This window comes from Hyla sarda, unplaced genomic scaffold (assembly GCF_029499605.1).
Source record: "Hyla sarda isolate aHylSar1 unplaced genomic scaffold, aHylSar1.hap1 scaffold_508, whole genome shotgun sequence".
Classification (NCBI taxonomy): domain Eukaryota; kingdom Metazoa; phylum Chordata; class Amphibia; order Anura; family Hylidae; genus Hyla; species Hyla sarda.
This window is the reverse complement of record NW_026610519.1, coordinates 151,865-172,722: the sequence shown is the minus strand read 5'-3', so window position 1 is coordinate 172,722 and position 20,858 is coordinate 151,865. Positions and strand designations below refer to the sequence as shown.

Sequence of the window (20,858 nt, the reverse complement as noted above, 5' to 3'; positions counted from 1 at the left end):
TTTTTTGGAACTGTTTTTACGCCCAAGAGATATGGCATTTGATAGGACCCTTACTAAAATTCATTTCTGATCTTAATTTTTTAAATCATGAAGTTATTTTATATGGATTTTATAATGTTTTATCTGTGGAGAAGTCTCGGGTTTTGTGGATTAGTATAAATTGTATTAAAATTGCACTATGGAAGACGAGGAATATTCTTCTTTTTAAAAGAGACACTATTACCTCTAAAAATTGTGTTCGCCTAGCTCTTAGTGAGATGTATGTTTTCTATTTATTGGATAAAAAAAGATTAGGTCACAAAGTGGCTAAAAGTCTTTGGAATCTACATCTGTGGAATATGCTTTTAGCAGACTAAGTGTAATCTGGACTGCGTAAGGTCTTTTAGTCTAAGAATATTATATCTAAAAGTAAAAAATCTGTTCTTATCAGTTTAATATCTGATACGTCCCCTATCTGGGGACCATATATTAAATGGATTTTTGAGAACGGGGGCTGATTTCGAAGCTTGCTTCCGTCGCCCTATGCATTGACCCGATATGGCAGTATCTTCGGGTACAGTGCACCACCCCCTTACAGGGTTAAAAAGAAAGATTCCTACTTTCATTGCTACCTGCTTGCTGGCTAGCCAGCTAGCCAGCCCTGTGGGCCTTGCTGCTGCTGCAGCCAAAAAACAAAAGGTGGTGCTGCTGCTGCTTCTGCTGCTTCTGCTTCTGCTTGTGTCTGGCCGCTGTTGGAGCGTCCAGGCACAGGACTTCTGCTGCTGCTGACTAAATGGCCTCCGTAATTGGATCATTTGAGTAGCCAGCACACCTGTGCAGGTAGGGCATGACATGATAGGCAGCTGCCTTGATAGCGGGTGGGTGCTGAATGTTCCTAATTGACAAAATAAGATTAATGCTTATGAAGAAATATAAAATCTCATCCCTTCCCCAATATCGCGCCACACCCCTACCCCTTAATTCCCTGGTTGAACTTGATGGACATATGTCTTTTTTCGACCGTACTAACTATGTAACTATGTAACATAACATGGGGGGGGGGGGTCTCCTGGCTGTTCACACAGGTGTGTCATTGCTGTACATTGACCATGCATTGCTTCTGTGGTATTGCAAAGGCAAAGACAAATGCTTCCAGCCATCCATTGCACTAATGGATTGGTCATCAGCTGGCTGTCTATGTCCCGCATCAATATAGACCAAAGTACAGAGGGTTAGGCTATGCTATTGTGCACCTACCTGATGCATCAGAAGGTGCGAGGCCCTTGCTAAATTCTGTGCACAGACTTTGAGATCTATACTTTAGACTGTATCTAAACCTGCTCCAACATGGACTGACATTCTGGCCTACTTTCAGCCGATGCGACTTGTCTGCCGCTGAACAGTCGCTTTTTATGTATTCAGCACCTATGTATAATGTTGTAAAAATGCTCTAGAAGCTAAAGTCGCAGAAATGTCACACATATTTGGCCTGCAACTTTCTGTGCGACAAATTCAGACAGGAAAAATCAGTATAAATCCTTAGAAAATTATCCCCCAGTGTCTCCATCTGCTGGCGGTATTGAATAAGCATTGCTGCACTGATGGGGTATGCATTAGACGAAAAAAAAGAAGAAAAAGAAGAATAATACGCCCAGAAAAGAGGCGAAAAGGAGAAAAACGTAAAAAAACTTGAAAAAAAAGTAAGAGGAAGAGAAGGGAAAAAAAGGTGGAAATGGGTTTAAAAGTGATTTCGGCGGAGAAATATATATATATATATATATATATATATATATATATATATACGCGCACACACACACATATATATAAACGTATTCTCCGTTGAGATATTGCAGCCGCTGCTGTGTCCAGGCCCAGGAGCCTTAGCACTGTGCTGTGATTTCACTCAATACCACTGACATCACTAGGTGTAAACAACATCTCTCCTTTGCTGTGTATGTGACTATGGAGCTGTTTGGTGATGTCATCTATTATGGCCTTCATAGAAGCAACAGGAGATTGTTGCATCCATCTAGAACCCTCAGAACTACAGTGCTATGATGTCACTCACTTCCACAGGCCTTGCAGAGTGTAAACAACAACAACCCAGCTTTGTTGTGTATGTAACCATAGGGATTTGTGATGTCACCTAGAACCTTCACAGCAGCGACAGCTTTATGAGGAGCATCAGCACTGCTCTGCCTGAGCAGAACCATCACCGCCATAGGTTGTCAAATAACCCGGGTTTAACCCACACAGGTAAGTCCAATGGGGTGCAGGCATGTCCTCTATGCTTACAGCTTCCCGTGGGTGTTGGTTTGATACCGTTTGGGGACAGCCAAGGAGGCATCTGCAGGCAACAAAGGTAGGTGTGTGCTTGTGTGTGTGTTTCCTATGCAGATCCTAAGCCCAGTGTCACATGCAAGTAGGAGGAGTAAGAAGGGTTCCTGGCAAATCCGGGTTATGGATTGCATTTAAAAAGGCCCCGTGGGAGTGCAATGGGCCCCTGTCTTGCTGCTTAGCAATAATGGTATGGGTTTAGGTTCTGCTGTGTGTACTGGTGGTTGACTGCCCCCCAGCCCAGAGTGTGCATGGAAAATTGTCTGGCAGCCTCCCTGACAGCAAGCAGTGATAGTGCCCATGAAGGGGACCTTGTTGGGCCCGCCCCTTTCACGGTTATCGCTTCTCGGCCTTTTGGCTAAGATCAAGTGTCTTGCCCTAAGGTATTCGGGTACCCCTCTCCTCGGCCTTGTGGGATCGCCCAGGTTTATTGCCTGGGCTTCACCCACCTGCTGCTATTGGGGAGAGGGCTTAGTCCCAGGATAACGGGAAGGTGATCATCGGAGGACGGGTCTGCCGGAGAGGATGGCTAATGCGCCGAACGCTCCTAATACAGTACGGCTGTTTATCGAGGAGGAAAAGAGGAGTGCCTACGGGATTTTGCATGTCCAGCAGAAGGTCGTGGAGGGAGTGCTGAGGATGCCGCATGCTTCCATCTTCTGTGTCCAGGTCTTTCCCAGCCAAGGATTCTTTGACGTGACCTTCTACAACCTGGATGATCTCCGTACCTGTCTCTACCGGAGTAAGGAGAATGCTTCTCACCCTGACCTACAAGGGATCCGATTCATTTCCTGCGAGGCTCGGCCTAAGAAAGTTCCAGTGGTAGTGCATATGTACAACCCTTTTGTGCGGGATGAGGAGATCCAGACCTTTCTAAGAAGGTATTGTGTGTCTGTTTCTGGTGCGGAGAGGAAAAATAACATCCTGGGGACTTTCACAGGCATGAGACGTTTTTGGGTGGAGTTTAGGCCTGCCCCCGAGGGTGGTGCTGAAGGTTTTTGTCACCCCCCGCAGAACTTTGCGATAGGGAACAACAGGGGGTTTCTGCACTACCCGGGGATGCCAAGTTTTTGCCGGGACTGTTTTTGCTTTGGTCATACCAGAGAGAACTGTACAACCGGGCAAGTTTGCAGGAACTGCCACAAGCCTGATCACCGCACTGCAGACTGTCCCGAGAAACGCAAGTGTCATTTCTGTGGTTCTTCGGATCACCTGGCTAGGAGTTGCCCCACTTACCAGTCCGGGGCACCCCGATCATATGCAATGGCTCTTCGAGGTGGGACAGTTCCTGAGGACTCCAATGCTGCCAGGGCAGGCGATGCAGAGGTTAGCGTGCTGACCAGTGAAGCAGAGTCTGCCCCTGTTTTTCCTTCCATTTCTAGGTCTGTTCCGGATGCTTTGGTGGCAGAGGGGGAGAAGGCGGAATCTGTTTCGGGGGCATCTGTTTCGGAGGCCTCTGATCCCCCAGAGGAGATGACTGTGGACAAAGAATCCTTGAAGAGAAAGATGCCGGTGGAAGAATCGGAGGATGACTGTCCGACTCCTCAGAGTCAAAGGATTGAGGACTTTCCTAGCCCGGGAAGGGAGGAGGCAGGTGGAGGGTCGTCATGTCAGATTGATTCTGACTCCTCTTTATCCTCCCTGGGCACAGGTTATTTGGAGGAATGTTCAGTCAAAAAATTGACAAAGACTCTTAAGTTTAAGGAAGGGGAGGCAAAAAATAAGGGTAGAGGTCGGGGAAAGGCTAGGCCTCCTTTTGATAATGCTTGATTTTGTATTTCCTTTTTTTCCTTCAAATGTTTGAATGAGTTTAACAATTGGTTCTCTAAATGTCCGCAGTATTAGATCTTTAGAAAGGAGATCCGCCATTTTTGATTTACTTTCTGGATATTCTTTTGATGTTTTAGGTCTCCAGGAGTGCTGCTTGGATGGGGAGCCAAATATCTCCTGGCCTTATGGGCAATCGGTATGGTCTGGTTCAATGGAACGTAATTCGGGGGTGGGGATTTTGTTCAAAAGTAATGAGTTTGTTGTTAAAAAAGTTGTCCATATTGTTCCGGGTAGGGTATTATTAGTGCATTTTATTTTCAGGGGTTTCACATATAAAGTAATTAATGTTTATGCTCCAACTGGGAGGAAGGAAAGAGGGGAGGTGTTTGAGAAATTATATTTCTTTTTGAGTGGGAGGGATGATGTGTTCCTTATAGGGGATTTCAATTGTATAATAACAGAGGGGGATAGGAGTAGTACTACGGTGGGTGGTGGGTCTGGTTTAGACAGTACTAGTAAGCAGCTTAAAGAGATTGTAAATTTATTTGGGTTAAAGGATTCCTTTGTTGCCCATAATGATGGTACTATCGGTTATACATATTTTTCTAACAATACAAGTTCGCGTATTGATTTCATTTTTGTCTCAAAACTAATGTCTGTTTCTAATTTCAGACGGAGGAGGTTACCGTTCACGGATCATGCCTGGATTGAGTGTGTGGTAAAAGGTGGTGGTGTAAGTGAGTATGGAAAGGGTGTTTGGAAGTTGAATGTGTCTTTATTGGATAATGAATGTGTATTACAAGAATATAGGGAGCGTTTTGATGGATGGGTGTTGAGGAAGGATGCATTTTATAGTGTGGTTGAGTGGTGGGAGTGGGTGAAGTTAGAGACTAAAAGGTTTTTTATTAAAAAAGGGTGTGAGAAAGGGAGGAAAGATAGAGAAGAGTATGAGAGATGGCAAAGAAGGTTAGAGTATTTGTATGAATTGAGGCGTTTGGGGATGAGTGTTGAGAAGGAGATTGAGGAAGCTCGTGGAAGTGTGAATGAGTGTCTGGAGAGGAATGGAAGGAAGATTATTGCACAGGCTAGGGTTGAAGTGAAAGAGAAGGATGAGAAATGTAGCAAATTTTTCTTTAAAAAGGCATTCAGTAAAAAAACTGAGATGATGAGTGTTTTTAAGAATGATGGGGTAGAGGTCTTTGGTAAGGATGAGGTGTTAGAGGAAGTGTGGAAGTTTTATTCTGATTTATTCACGGAGAAGGAGCGGGACGTGACTCTAGAGGAGGAATGTTTGGGATATGTGGATAAGCGTTTGGATGAAATTGATGGGTTCTTTATGGAAGAGGATGTGAGGAAGAGTGAGGTGGAGGATGCTGTGAATGGGATGAAGAAAGGAAAGGTGGCAGGGAGTGATGGTTTGCCTGTGGAATTTTATCTTGTGTTTTGGGATATGTTAGGGGATTATGTATGGGAGGTGTGTAAGGAAGTACTTAGGAGAGGGAAGTTATCTAAAAGTATGAGTGAGAGTGTGACTGTGTTATTGTTTAAAAAAGGGGATAAGAGGGATCTTAAAAATTGGAGGCCTATAGCGCTCTTGAATTGTGATTACAAAATTATTGCTAAAGTTATTGCGAATAGGTTAAAGGATGTGATTGATTGTATGGTAGGTGAGGAGCAAATGTGTGCAGTGCCTGATCGTAGGATTTCTGAATGTCTGTTAGGTCTGAGGGATGTATTGTGGGACTGTAAAACTAGGAAGCAAGGTGTGGCTGTTGTTACGGTGGATTTTGAAAAAGCGTATGATAGGGTGGTGCATGATTTATTGTTTAGGGTTTTGAGGAGGATGAATGTGCCGGACAGAATGGTGAAGTGGATTGAATGTTTGTATAGGGACATTTATAGTAAGATTCAGGTCAATGGTTTTCTGAGTAGGGAGGTGAGTATAAAATCTGGAGTGCGGCAGGGGTGTCCCCTGTCGCCAATTCTTTTTATTTGTATGATTGAGCCTTTGTTGGGGATGATTAGGAGAGATAAGGTGATGCGGGGTATAGAAATACCTGGTAGTCATGGGAAGGATATGCGAGTGATTGGTTACATGGATGATGTTACTGTTGTATGTAAGTCAATGGCAGGGGTAAGGCGTGCTAAGTTATTGATTGAGTGTTTCTGTTTAATGAGTGGGTTTAAGCTTAATGTTGGGAAGAGTGGTTGTAAATTTTTTGAGGGGTGGGGAGAGAGTGGGTTGTGCGAGTGGCCTGTGAGAGAGGGGGGTGTGGAAGTGCTTGGGGTGGTGTTTGATAATGATTTGTATGGGAAAGAAAGTTGGGAGAGGGTTTTGGGGAGGGTGGGGAATAAAATAAACTTCTGGTCTTTAAGGACTTTATCGATTGAGGGAAGGATTCTGGTTATTAAAGCTGTTATAATTCCTATTTTGCTTTATGTTAATTATGTGTTTCCTCCACCGGATAGGTGTCTGGCAAGAATTATCAGGCAGATCTTTGTTTTCTTATGGAATTCAAGGATGGAGAAATTGAGTCGTGGGAAGGTGGTGAAAAGCAGAATGCATGGTGGGAAAGGAATGATGAATGTGGAAGTTTTCCTGGCTGTGAAGTATGTCAGTTTTTGTCTCGCTGTAAGTAAGAAGGAATGTGTGTTTGGGTGCATGGTAAGGTATTTGGCTGGTAATGTGTTGTTGAAATATAAGCTAATGAAAAGGGACTTAAGGGTACCTGTAAGTTTTGAGGTTCCTTGGTTCTATCAGAGAATAGGGCGGTGTGTCAGGAAAAATAATCTGGAATGTGTGACTGAATGGAATGATAGTAAGAAGGTGATGAAAGTGTTGGAGCAGAGAGAAACAGTGGAATGTGTGGGAGGTCTGTCTGAGAAGGATTGTAAGGTAGTGTGGAAAAATGTCAGTCACAAGGAACTGACAAATAAACAAAAGGACTTGTCTTGGATGTTAGCTCATGGGTGTCTGCCAACAAGGGAATTTCAGAGGAGAAGGAGATTGGTAGACAGTGAAGTGTGTCCCAGGGATGGTTGCGGTGGATGTGAGAATTATGTACATGTGTTGTGGGAGTGTGGTTATGCGAAGTCTGTGTGGAGAAAAATGTCTGGTCTAATTAAAAATCTTACTGGAATTGAAATCTTATCCTTTAATATGATGATGTTTGGTTTGTGTGCAGTGGAGAGAGAGAAGGCAAGAGTGTTATGGTTCATAGTAAATTGTGTAAAAGAGGTTCTGTGGGATGTAAGGAATATTAGGATTTTCAATCAAACTGAAGTAAGTGTGAAGGAGTGTCTGGGCATGATCCGTGGTAAAATTTACCTTTACGTATTATGTGATAGGAAAAACTATGGTTCTGATGATGCAGAGGGGATCTGGAAACACAAAAAATGGAAGCACTGGTTATGATTGTATTCTTATTTGTCTTTCTTTTTCTTTTCTTACAGATTATATCTTGATATGAAGGGACAGTTGGAGGGACAGAATCCGCTGCAATTTATTTTTTCTGAGGGAAAGTCATGAAGGGAAAGCTTTTTGTTATATGTACATGTAAAGACATGCTTCCTGTATATATTGTATATGTCAAATATGTGTTATTCATGTGTTTTCAGATGAATATGTAATTTTGTGAATGATTTACTTGGTTATGTATTGTATATTTCCTTTTCAATAAAAAAAAAAAAAAAAAAAATATGCTTGCTTGATCTGGCTGGAAGGAGCCCGGGGTACCCGCTCCTTTTCCCTGGGGGATCGTCCCATCTATATGGTGGGACTAAACCCCCTTGCTGACATCAGGGTGGCGGCTTAGTCCCCGGGCAACGAGGAGCGATCACCACCTACCTACCTACCTGCCTGCAGTAGGGGAGGTTTTTTTTTCTGCGATGGAGGAGGCTGGCAAGAAAGGAGAGCCTGCTGGAGGTGTACCTAGCTACGCCAGACTACGAAATGGAGTCCGAATTACTCTTTTGGATGCTGGAAAGAAGGAGAGAGGTTTATTCTTCGTGGTGGAGGAGATTTTGTTCCAGTTTTTTGAGCTGAGGAAGGACCAGATATTATCGATGCTGGAATTTCCAAGAAATGGAGTCTATGATGTGGTTCTGGTTTCGGAGGAGGACTATGGTGTGTTCTGCAATAAAGCATTGCTGTGGAAGTCGCACCCTAAGTTGGGAGGGGTAGAGATTACTCCCCATTTCCCGACTCGGGAAAGACTTATAACTGTGAGGATGTACAGTCCGTATATCACAGAAGAAGAGATTGTTCTGTTCCTTTCTAGATTCTGTGAGGAGGTGAAGCCAAAAGGCAAGATCTATAATCAATATGGACTTTGGACGACAAAGTGGAAATTTCAAGTGAAGTTTCAGAAAACACCTGATGGAAAGCTAATTTATCCCCCAGGGCGTTTTAAGATTGGCCCAGTAAATGGGGACCTGTTCTTTTCAGGCATGGACGACTTTTGTCGAAAGTGTAAAAGGTATGGCCATAGGAAAGATTTTTGTGATATTGTTTGGTGCTATAAATGCCAAGAAGAAGGCCATGAGCCAGAAGCATGTAAGGTGAAGAAAAAGTGTCATCTATGTGGTGATGAGGGACACCTGGCAGTAATGTGTCCTAAGAAGAAGAAGAAGAAAAAGGAGGTTATGAAACGAAGTAGGGAGGAGGAAACTGATGTGAGGGAAGAACCTGAAGAGGAGGAAACTCCAACCAGGAAAGTGATGGAGGAGAAGAAAAGGAAAGAAAATGAAGAAGAATATGTATCGGTAGAGTATGGAGGCTCTCTTGATGTTGTCTTCAAGAGTGTGTCAAAAAAAGAAAAAAAAGCCTTTGACGAGGATTTGGGAAATCTGAAAGAAAGATTGGGAATCAAAGTCAATGAAGCAAGGGATAAAGTCTATTGTTCCTTTCACGCAGATATAGATAGATTTGTGGAAACATACAAGGTTCCAGCGTGGCTGGCGATTCCAGCCAAAAGTGAGATGCTGAGTGGATCTATAACTTGTGGTTTCTTAGACTTCTTGATGGTCTTTGCATGGAGAAGAGGAATGACATTTGGGTAATTTTTCTTTAAGAAATTATAGAATTATAGTATGGTTAGTTTTGGTTTGATAATTTTTTTATGTTTTAAATATGGTTTCTTTTATTGTTTAAAAAAAAAAAAAAAAAAAGAGATAAAGAAATAAAGAAAAACGGGTTTTCCTGATGATGAACAAAAAATCAAGCTCAAATAAGATCTTAGAGCTCCGATGGAGTTCTGAGGGTTAACTAAAAAAAAAAATCTGTTCTTATCAGTTTAATATCTGATACGTCCCCTATCTGGGGACCATATATTAAATGGATTTTTGAGAACGGGGGCCGATTTCGAAGCTTGCTTCCGTCGCCCTATGCATTGACCCGATATGGCAGTATCTTCGGGTACAGTGCACCACCCCCTTACAGGGTTAAAAAGAAAGATTCCTACTTTCATTGCTACCTGCTTGCTGGCTAGCCAGCTAGCCAGCCCTGTGGGCCTTGCTGCTGCTGCAGCCAAAAAACAAAAGGTGGTGCTGCTGCTGCTTCTGCTGCTTCTGCTTCTGCTTGTGTCTGGCCGCTGTTGGAGCGTCCAGGCACAGGACTTCTGCTGCTGCTGACTAAATGGCCTCCTTAATTGGATCATTTGAGTAGCCAGCACACCTGTGCAGGTAGGGCATGACATGATAGGCAGCTGCCTTGATAGCGGGTAGGTGCTGAATGTTCCTAATTGACAAAATAAGATTAATGCTTATGAAGAAATATAAAATCTCATCCCTTCCCCAATATCGCGCCACACCCCTACCCCTTAATTCCCTGGTTGAACTTGATGGACATATGTCTTTTTTCGACCGTACTAACTATGTAACTATGTAACATAACATGGGGGGGGGGGGGGTCTCCTGGCTGTTCACACAGGTGTGTCATTGCTGTACATTGACCATGCATTGCTTCTGTGGTATTGCAAAGGCAAAGACAAATGCTTCCAGCCATCCATTGCACTAATGGATTGGTCATCAGCTGGCTGTCTATGTCCCGCATCAATATAGACCAAAGTACAGAGGGTTAGGGTATGCTATTGTGCACCTACCTGATGCATCAGAAGGTGCGAGGCCCTTGCTAAATTCTGTGCACAGACTTTGAGATCTATACTTTAGACTGTATCTAAACCTGCTCCAACATGGACTGACATTCTGGCCTACTTTCAGCCGATGCGACTTGTCTGTCGCTGAACAGTCGCTTTTTATGTATTCAGCACCTATGTATAATGTTGTAAAAATGCTCTAGAAGCTAAAGTCGCAGAAATGTCACACATATTTGGCCTGCAACTTTCTGTGCGACAAATTCAGACAGGAAAAATCAGTATAAATCCTTAGAAAATTATCCCCCAGTGTCTCCATCTGCTGGCGGTATTGAATAAGCATTGCTGCACTGATGGGGTATGCATTAGACGAAAAAAAAGAAGAAAAAGAAGAATAATACGCCCAGAAAAGAGGCGAAAAGGAGAAAAACGTAAAAAAACGTGAAAAAAAAGTAAGAGGAAGAGAAGGGAAAAAAAGGTGGAAATGGGTTTAAAAGTGATTTCGGCGGAGAAATATATATATATATATATATATATATATATATATATATACGCGCACACACACACATATATATAAACGTATTCTCCGTTGAGATATTGCAGCCGCTGCTGTGTCCAGGCCCAGGAGCCTTAGCACTGTGCTGTGATGTCACTCAATACCACTGACATCACTAGGTGTAAACAACATCTCTCCTTTGCTGTGTATGTGACTATGGAGCTGTTTGGTGATGTCGTCTATTATGGCCTTCATAGAAGCAACAGGAGATTGTTGCATCCATCTAGAACCCTCAGAACTACAGTGCTATGATGTCACTCACTTCCACAGGCCTTGCAGAGTGTAAACAACAACAACCCAGCTTTGTTGTGTATGTAACCATAGGGATTTGTGATGTCACCTAGAACCTTCACAGCAGCGACAGCTTTATGAGGAGCATCAGCACTGCTCTGCCTGAGCAGAACCATCACCGCCATAGGTTGTCAAATAACCCGGGTTTAACCCACACAGGTAAGTCCAATGGGGTGCAGGCATGTCCTCTATGCTTACAGCTTCCCGTGGGTGTTGGTTTGATACCGTTTGGGGACAGCCAAGGAGGCATCTGCAGGCAACAAAGGTAGGTGTGTGCTTGTGTGTGTGTTTCCTATGCAGATCCTAAGCCCAGTGTCACATGCAAGTAGGAGGAGTAAGAAGGGTTCCTGGCAAATCCGGGTTATGGATTGCATTTAAAAAGGCCCCGTGGGAGTGCAATGGGCCCCTGTCTTGCTGCTTAGCAATAATGGTATGGGTTTAGGTTCTGCTGTGTGTACTGGTGGTTGACTGCCCCCCAGCCCAGAGTGTGCATGGAAAATTGTCTGGCAGCCTCCCTGACAGCAAGCAGTGATAGTGCCCATGAAGGGCACCTTGTTGGGCCCGCCCCTTTCACGGTTATCGCTTCTCGGCCTTTTGGCTAAGATCAAGTGTAGTATCTGTTCTTATCAGTTTAATATCTGATACGTCCCCTATCTGGGGACCATATATTAAATGGATTTTTGAGAACGGGGGCCGATTTCGAAGCTTGCTTCCGTCGCCCTATGCATTGACCCGATATGGCAGTATCTTCGGGTACAGTGCACCACCCCCTTACAGGGTTAAAAAGAAAGATTCCTACTTTCATTGCTACCTGCTTGCTGGCTAGCCAGCCCTGTGGGCCTTGCTGCTGCTGCAGCCAAAAAACAAAAGGTGGTGCTGCTGCTGCTTCTGCTGCTTCTGCTTCTGCTTGTGTCTGGCCGCTGTTGGAGCGTCCAGGCACAGGACTTCTGCTGCTGCTGACTAAATGGCCTCCTTAATTGGATCATTTGAGTAGCCAGCACACCTGTGCAGGTAGGGCATGACATGATAGGCAGCTGCCTTGATAGCGGGTGGGTGCTGAATGTTCCTAATTGACAAAATAAGATTAATGCTTATGAAGAAATATAAAATCTCATCCCTTCCCCAATATCGCGCCACACCCCTACCCCTTAATTCCCTGGTTGAACTTGATGGACATATGTCTTTTTTCGACCGTACTAACTATGTAACTATGTAACATAACATGGGGGGGGGGGGGGGGGGGGTCTCCTGGCTGTTCACACAGGTGTGTCATTGCTGTACATTGACCATGCATTGCTTCTGTGGTATTGCAAAGGCAAAGACAAATGCTTCCAGCCATCCATTGCACTAATGGATTGGTCATCAGCTGGCTGTCTATGTCCCGCATCAATATAGACCAAAGTACAGAGGGTTAGGCTATGCTATTGTGCACCTACCTGATGCATCAGAAGGTGCGAGGCCCTTGCTAAATTCTGTGCACAGACTTTGAGATCTATACTTTAGACTGTATCTAAACCTGCTCCAACATGGACTGACATTCTGGCCTACTTTCAGCCGATGCGACTTGTCTGTCGCTGAACAGTCGCTTTTTATGTATTCAGCACCTATGTATAATGTTGTAAAAATGCTCTAGAAGCTAAAGTCGCAGAAATGTCACACATATTTGGCCTGCAACTTTCTGTGCGACAAATTCAGACAGGAAAAATCAGTATAAATCCTTAGAAAATTATCCCCCAGTGTCTCCATCTGCTGGCGGTATTGAATAAGCATTGCTGCACTGATGGGGTATGCATTAGACGAAAAAAAAGAAGAAAAAGAAGAATAATACGCCCAGAAAAGAGGCGAAAAGGAGAAAAACGTAAAAAAACGTGAAAAAAAAGTAAGAGGAAGAGAAGGGAAAAAAAGGTGGAAATGGGTTTAAAAGTGATTTCGGCGGAGAAATATATATATATATATATATATATATATATATATATATATATATATATACGCGCACACACACACATATATATAAACGTATTCTCCGTTGAGATATTGCAGCCGCTGCTGTGTCCAGGCCCAGGAGCCTTAGCACTGTGCTGTGATGTCACTCAATACCACTGACATCACTAGGTGTAAACAACATCTCTCCTTTGCTGTGTATGTGACTATGGAGCTGTTTGGTGATGTCGTCTATTATGGCCTTCATAGAAGCAACAGGAGATTGTTGCATCCATCTAGAACCCTCAGAACTACAGTGCTATGATGTCACTCACTTCCACAGGCCTTGCAGAGTGTAAACAACAACAACCCAGCTTTGTTGTGTATGTAACCATAGGGATTTGTGATGTCACCTAGAACCTTCACAGCAGCGACAGCTTTATGAGGAGCATCAGCACTGCTCTGCCTGAGCAGAACCATCACCGCCATAGGTTGTCAAATAACCCGGGTTTAACCCACACAGGTAAGTCCAATGGGGTGCAGGCATGTCCTCTATGCTTACAGCTTCCCGTGGGTGTTGGTTTGATACCGTTTGGGGACAGCCAAGGAGGCATCTGCAGGCAACAAAGGTAGGTGTGTGCTTGTGTGTGTGTTTCCTATGCAGATCCTAAGCCCAGTGTCACATGCAAGTAGGAGGAGTAAGAAGGGTTCCTGGCAAATCCGGGTTATGGATTGCATTTAAAAAGGCCCCGTGGGAGTGCAATGGGCCCCTGTCTTGCTGCTTAGCAATAATGGTATGGGTTTAGGTTCTGCTGTGTGTACTGGTGGTTGACTGCCCCCCAGCCCAGAGTGTGCATGGAAAATTGTCTGGCAGCCTCCCTGACAGCAAGCAGTGATAGTGCCCATGAAGGGCACCTTGTTGGGCCCGCCCCTTTCACGGTTATCGCTTCTCGGCCTTTTGGCTAAGATCAAGTGTAAACTTGGTCTGGGTCAGGGGTGCGGGTGTTCTGCTGAGCAGGAATCCGGAGTGGTGATCTTACTGTGGAATCGACAGACAAGAGAAGAACAATGGCTGGAAAGGAATACCTCCCTGCGATTGAGAAGACTGTACGTTTTGTGGTGGAAACTTCTGACCGGGGTAAGAATCGGATTGAGTACATTGGACATGAACTTGTGGAGAAATTGGGCGGTTTTGGCATGGATAGTTTGTTCTGTGTGCAAGAGAATAGGAAGCAAGGAATATATGATGTGTCCTTCATCTATGAAGCTGATTGCCAGAACTTCTATGAATGTTTGAAAAGAAATGCCAGTAACCCTGTCTTGGAAAATGTAAAGTTTTTTCCTCTGTTTGAGATGGGAGTGAAGACTCTGTTTGTACATATGTACAATCCGTTCTTAGACCCGGATATGATTAAGAACTTTCTAAGTATCTACTGTGAAAGTGTCCAAGGGGGAGTGAAGCAAACTAGTAGTTTGGGTGTGTTTAATGGCACATGGAAGTTCTTTGTAAAACTGAAGCTGGATCCTGGGAGCATTGGTGGAGTGAAACACCCACCGGCCAATTTTTCAATCGCTGGAAACCGGGGTTATGTCTATTATTATGGCCAGCCATTGTTTTGCCGTGATTGTTTGCTGTTTGGACATGTTAAAGAGGCTTGTCCAGGTAATAAGAAGTGCCGAAATTGTAAAATGCCAGGGCATGAGGCGGGAGCTTGTCCACAGCCCAGAACTTGTGATCTTTGTGGCCTTGTTGGACATGTGTATAGAAATTGTCCGGAGGTGGCTAAGAGGGAGAAGGAGAAAGAGGCCAGAAAAGATTTGGCAATTAAAAAAAGGGAAAAGGCAAAGGCAGACATGGCAGAAAAGAGTGTGATTGCTAGCATTATTGAGAAAGCAACGGTGGTGGAAGAGAAGGTGCAGGAGGAGATTGAAGAGGAGATGGAGGAGGAGGTGAGAATTGAAGAGGTGCCTAGTCCTCAGGTGTCTGGCACTCAAAAAGTTGAATGGTCGAATTCAGAAGAGGAAAGTGCTAAAGAGAGAGAGGAAGATCTTTTTCGTCCCCCACGGAAGGCGGCGAGAGGTGCCAGTGGTGAAAAGATGGAGCAGACGGTGGTGGAGACGAGTAATCGTTTTGCCGCAATATCTGAGGGTGAAATGGATAAATGCATTGGAGAAGAAACTTCTCCCTCGACACTGAGCCGTAAAGTTCATTAACTCTCTTCTAGGTTTTTTCTTCCTATGGGTTGTTATTTGATTTGATATGTCTTTTTCGGTTAGTTTGTCAAATGTTAGAGTCTTTAAAAATAAGAATAGAAGAGCGGCCATTCTGGAGGAATTGGCAGGAACTAATAATGACATAATTTGTCTACAGGAATGTGGATTGGATTTTCCTCCAAAAAAGGAGGAGTGGAGATATGGACCAGCAGTGTGGTCTTGCTCTAATGTAAATAGAAATGATGGAGTTGGGGTTTTGTTTAGGAATAATAAGTTTAAAGTTTGTAGTCAAATGGTGTTAAGGGAAGGAAGGTGTGTGTTGGTGGAGGTTGGGTTACATGGGTTTAAGTTTAAGTTAATTAATGTTTATGCACCTGTGAATAAGGAGGAGAGGGTGGGTTTGTTTGAAATAATTAAGGGGTTTTTGTCTGGGAAGGAACCAGTGTTGTTAGTAGGTGATTTCAACTGTGAGATTGGGAGGGATGCGGATGTTTCTGGAAATATGCTTAAGAGTATGGTGAGTGATTTCAAGTTAAGAGATGTGGTTGAAGTGTGTGGTGTGAATCCTGTGTTAGCAACATATCATGCTGAGAGTGGAAGGAGTGAGTCAAGATTAGATATGTGTTTTGTGTCCAAAATGATAGGATGTATGTGGTATAAGCAAGAGAGAGTGATTTATTCTGATCATGAGCGTGTGAGTTGTGGTTTGGTGTTGGATGAGATTTGCATAAGTGGGAGGGGTTACTGGAAGCTTAATGTGAAACTGTTGGATGAAAAGGAGGTATATGATAGGTATATTAAGAAGTATAAGTTATGGTGTGAGAAGAAAAAAGAATTTTTGGATTTATTGTGTTGGTGGGAGTGGGTTAAAGAAAGAACTAAGGTTTTTTTCAAGAGGGAAGGTTATAAAAGGAAAGCTAGGGAAAGAAAGAAGTATGAATGGCTGAATAAAAGGTTGGGGTTTCTCATTAAGTTGAAAAAGAAGGGATGGAGAGTGGATGGTAAGATTGATGCTGTGAAAAGAGATATAAAGGATTGGTTGAATGAAAGAGGAAAAGAGTTAATGTACCGAGCAAAAGTGGACAAATTGGAGAAGGATGAAAAGTGTTCAAGATATTTTTTTAAGAAAGTGATTGGGAGAAAGGATGATTTAGTGAGTGTGTATGATAAGGATGGTGGTTTGGTGAGAGGCAAAGCTGTACTGAATGTGGTGAAAGAGTTTTATGAGGACTTATATGCAGTCAAACAGTGTGATAGGGGTTTGGCTGAGGAAGTGCTGGAAGTGATTGATAAGAAGGTAGATTGTAATGAGTATGAGAGTTTAATGAGAGAGATTGGAATGGAAGAAATTAAAAGGACGGTTGATAGTATGGCTAAAAATAAGACTCCTGGAGAGGATGGGTTGCCGGCTGAGTTTTATGTGAAATTGTGGGATGTACTGAAGGATGATATGGAGAGTATCTTTAAGTATATGTGGGCTAATGGAAGATTGGTGGAAAGTATGAAGAGTGGGATAGTGGTTTTGATTTATAAGAAAGGGGATGTGAATGATGTAAGGAATTGGAGGCCGATAACTTTGTTGAATGTGGATTATAAAATATTTGCAAAGCTGATTACAAATAGAATGAGGGACGTGATAGAGCAAGTGATTGGGGAGGAGCAAGTGTGTGGTGTGCCAGGAAGAAGAATTAGTGAGAATTTGTGTTTGTTGAGAGATATATTGTGGGATGGTATGTGTAGAAAGCAGGTGGTTCGTGTGTTGTCAATTGATTTTGAAAAAGCTTTTGACCGTTTGTCGCATGGGTTTTTGTTTAAGGTGCTAGTTAAAATGGGGTTTCCAGGTGATTTTGTGAATATTGTGAGAATGTTGTATAAGGAAGTGTATAGTAAGATTCTGATTAATGGATGGATGACTGAGGAGATTAAAGTATGTTCAGGGGTGAGACAGGGATGTCCCTTGTCACCTATTGCTTTTATTTGTGCTATGGAACCATTATTAGAATTATTGCGTAAGGATAAATGTGTGAGAGGTGTGAGAGTTCCGGGGGGTCGTGGTAAAGAGGTTAAAGTGTTGGCTTATATGGATGATGTATGTGTGGTAAGTGAATCTGTTGCGGCTGTAAGAAGATCCAAGTTATTGGTAAGTCTGTTTTGTGGTGCGTCTGGTTTTAAGGTCAATTGGGGAAAGAGTGAATATAAATGTTTTGGTGGTGTGACTCAGAGTGAGGATGTTGGTATGGAAGGGGTGGAAGGGCCTATTCAGGTATTGGGGGTGAAGATGGATGAACGGTTGGATGGTAGAAATAGTTGGGAGGATGTGGGGAAGAGAGTGCAAAAGAAATTGAATTTTTGGAGATTGAGAGAGTTGTCAATGGTTGGTAAGGTTATGATAGTGAAGAGTGTGATTTTGCCAATACTGTTATATGTTGCTGTTGTGTTTCCGCCAAGTTATATGGTTTTGCGAAAGGTGAAAAGAATGTTATTTGTGTTTTTGTGGGGTACAAAGATGGAAAGAGTTAAGAGAGAGATTGTAATGAAAGATGGTAAAAATGGAGGAATGGACTTTCCGAATGTTGATGTGTATCTGGGTGTGAATATTGTTTTTGCTTTGAAAAGAATGATGGGAGGTGAAAAGAGTTGTGCATGTATGGTGAGATATTTGGGTGGCATTGTGTTATGTAAATTGGGTTGGTTGGAAAGAGATTTGAGAGTGCCTTATGCTTTTGTGTGTCCTAGTTGGTATGTATATGTGGTGAAATTTTTGGAGAATTATAGGTTGATTGGTGTGGGTCCAGAAGTGTTTGTGAGTAAAAAGAGTATGATTGGGTACATTAAAAAAGACGAAGTTGAATGTTCAATTAATATGGTGAGAGCTGTAGATGTGGGGAGAGTGTGGAAGAGTATAATGACTGTTGGAGTAACAAATAGACAACGTGAGATAGTATGGCAGAGTTTGCATGGTGCGTTACCGGTAAGAGAATTTCAAAGAAATAGAGGGATTGGAAGGTATGAGAGGTGTCCAAGAGATGAGTGTGATGGGATTGAGAGTGTGATGCATGTATTTTGGAATTGTGAAATGGCGCAAGGTGTGTGGAAAGGGATGAGATTGCTGTTTAAAGAATTGACTGGTATAAGGTATATGTCGTATGATGTGGTTATGTTTGGACTTAGTATGGTAGGGAGAGATAAGGAAAGGGTTTTTTTTGTGTTGCTTGCCATTATTAAAGAAGTACTTTGGGATGTTAGGAATTTATGTGTATTCAAAAGAAAAAACGTGTCGGTGGAGGGTTGTATTAAGATGATTCTAGATAGGTTATATGTTGTTTATTTGTGTGATAGGAAGAATTTGGGGGATAAGGATGCTGAGGGGATATGGAAGTTTTTGAAATGGAGATATCTTGTAAGTTTGTAATTGGTGATGGTATTTATGTTTGTTTGAAATTGAAAATAAAAAGAAAGACCTAATGATGAGTTGGACTTTACTTCAGAAAGTCTAAGTGACGAAGTATGGAGTTGGATTTTGATGTTTTAATGTCCAAACCTGAAGGTTTAAAAAAAAAAAAAAAAAAAAATCTGTTCTTATCAGTTTAATATCTGATACGTCCCCTATCTGGGGACCATATATTAAATGGATTTTTGAGAACGGGGGCCGATTTCGAAGCTTGCTTCCGTCGCCCTATGCATTGACCCGATATGGCAGTATCTTCGGGTACAGTGCACCACCCCCTTACAGGGTTAAAAAGAAAGATTCCTACTTTCATTGCTACCTGCTTGCTGGCTAGCCAGCTAGCCAGCCCTGTGGGCCTTGCTGCTGCTGCAGCCAAAAAACAAAAGGTGGTGCTGCTGCTGCTTCTGCTGCTTCTGCTTCTGCTTGTGTCTGGCCGCTGTTGGAGCGTCCAGGCACAGGACTTCTGCTGCTGCTGACTAAATGGCCTCCTTAATTGGATCATTTGAGTAGCCAGCACACCTGTGCAGGTAGGGCATGACATGATAGGCAGCTGCCTTGATAGCGGGTGGGTGCTGAATGTTCCAAATTGACAAAATAAGATTAATGCTTATGAAGAAATATAAAATCTCATCCCTTCCCCAATATCGCGCCACACCCCTACCCCTTAATTCCCTGGTTGAACTTGATGGACATATGTCTTTTTTCGACCGTACTAACTATGTAACTATGTAACATAACATGGGGGGGGGGGGGGTCTCCTGGCTGTTCACACAGGTGTGTCATTGCTGTACATTGACCATGCATTGCTTCTGTGGTATTGCAAAGGCAAAGACAAATGCTTCCAGCCATCCATTGCACTAATGGATTGGTCATCAGCTGGCTGTCTATGTCCCGCATCAATATAGACCAAAGTACAGAGGGTTAGGCTATGCTATTGTGCACCTACCTGATGCATCAGAAGGTGCGAGGCCCTTGCTAAATTCTGTGCACAGACTTTGAGATCTATACTTTAGACTGTATCTAAACCTGCTCCAACATGGACTGACATTCTGGCCTACTTTCAGCCGATGCGACTTGTCTGTCGCTGAACAGTCGCTTTTTATGTATTCAGCACCTATGTATAATGTTGTAAAAATGCTCTAGAAGCTAAAGTCGCAGAAATGTCACACATATTTGGCCTGCAACTTTCTGTGCGACAAATTCAGACAGGAAAAATCAGTATAAATCCTTAGAAAATTATCCCCCAGTGTCTCCATCTGCTGGCGGTATTGAATAAGCATTGCTGCACTGATGGGGTATGCATTAGACGAAAAAAAAGAAGAAAAAGAAGAATAATACGCCCAGAAAAGAGGCGAAAAGGAGAAAAACGTAGAAAAACGTAAAAAAACGTGAAAAAAAAGTAAGAGGAAGAGAAGGGAAAAAAAGGTGGAAATGGGTTTAAAAGTGATTTCGGCAGAGAAATATATATATATATATATATATATATATATATACGCGCACACACACACATATATATAAACGTATTCTCCGTTGAGATATTGCAGCCGCTGCTGTGTCCAGGCCCAGGAGCCTTAGCACTGTGCTGTGATGTCACTCAATACCACTGACATCACTAGGTGTAAACAACATCTCTCCTTTGCTGTGTATGTGACTATGGAGCTGTTTGGTGATGTCGTCTATTATGGCCTTCATAGAAGCAACAGGAGATTGTTGCATCCATCTAGAACCCTCAGAACTACAGTGCTATGATGTCACTCACTTCCACAGGCCTTGCAGAGTGTAAACAACAACAACCCAGCTTTGTTGTGTATGTAACCATAGGGATTTGTGATGTCACCTAGAACCTTCACAGCAGCGACAGCTTTATGAGGAGCATCAGCACTGCTCTGCCTGAGCAGAACCATCACCGCCATAGGTTGTCAAATAACCCGGGTTTAACCCACACAGGTAAGTCCAATGGGGTGCAGGCATGTCCTCTATGCTTACAGCTTCCCGTGGGTGTTGGTTTGATACCGTTTGGGGACAGCCAAGGAGGCATCTGCAGGCAACAAAGGTAGGTGTGTGCTTGTGTGTGTGTTTCCTATGCAGATCCTAAGCCCAGTGTCACATGCAAGTAGGAGGAGTAAGAAGGGTTCCTGGCAAATCCGGGTTATGGATTGCATTTAAAAAGGCCCCGTGGGAGTGCAATGGGCCCCTGTCTTGCTGCTTAGCAATAATGGTATGGGTTTAGGTTCTGCTGTGTGTACTGGTG

The 20,858-nt window shown here is 43.2% G+C and overlaps 2 non-coding genes and 2 pseudogenes across 2 annotated transcripts; all 4 read left to right on the top strand.

Moving 5' to 3' along the window:
- Nucleotides 1–393: 393 nt before the first annotated feature.
- On the top strand, nt 394–569 carry LOC130337830 (U2 spliceosomal RNA; annotated as a pseudogene).
- Nucleotides 570–9,333: 8,764 nt separating this feature from the next.
- On the top strand, nt 9,334–9,518 carry LOC130337841 (U2 spliceosomal RNA). Its single transcript, XR_008878662.1, has one exon. It is a non-coding gene; the product is annotated as a U2 spliceosomal RNA (small nuclear RNA).
- A 2,085-nt stretch (nt 9,519–11,603) lies between these two features.
- On the top strand, nt 11,604–11,794 carry LOC130337894 (U2 spliceosomal RNA). The gene has a single exon (XR_008878701.1). It is a non-coding gene; the product is annotated as a U2 spliceosomal RNA (small nuclear RNA).
- A 6,909-nt stretch (nt 11,795–18,703) lies between these two features.
- LOC130337846 (U2 spliceosomal RNA) lies at nt 18,704–18,884 on the top strand (annotated as a pseudogene).
- Nucleotides 18,885–20,858: the final 1,974 nt, after the last annotated feature.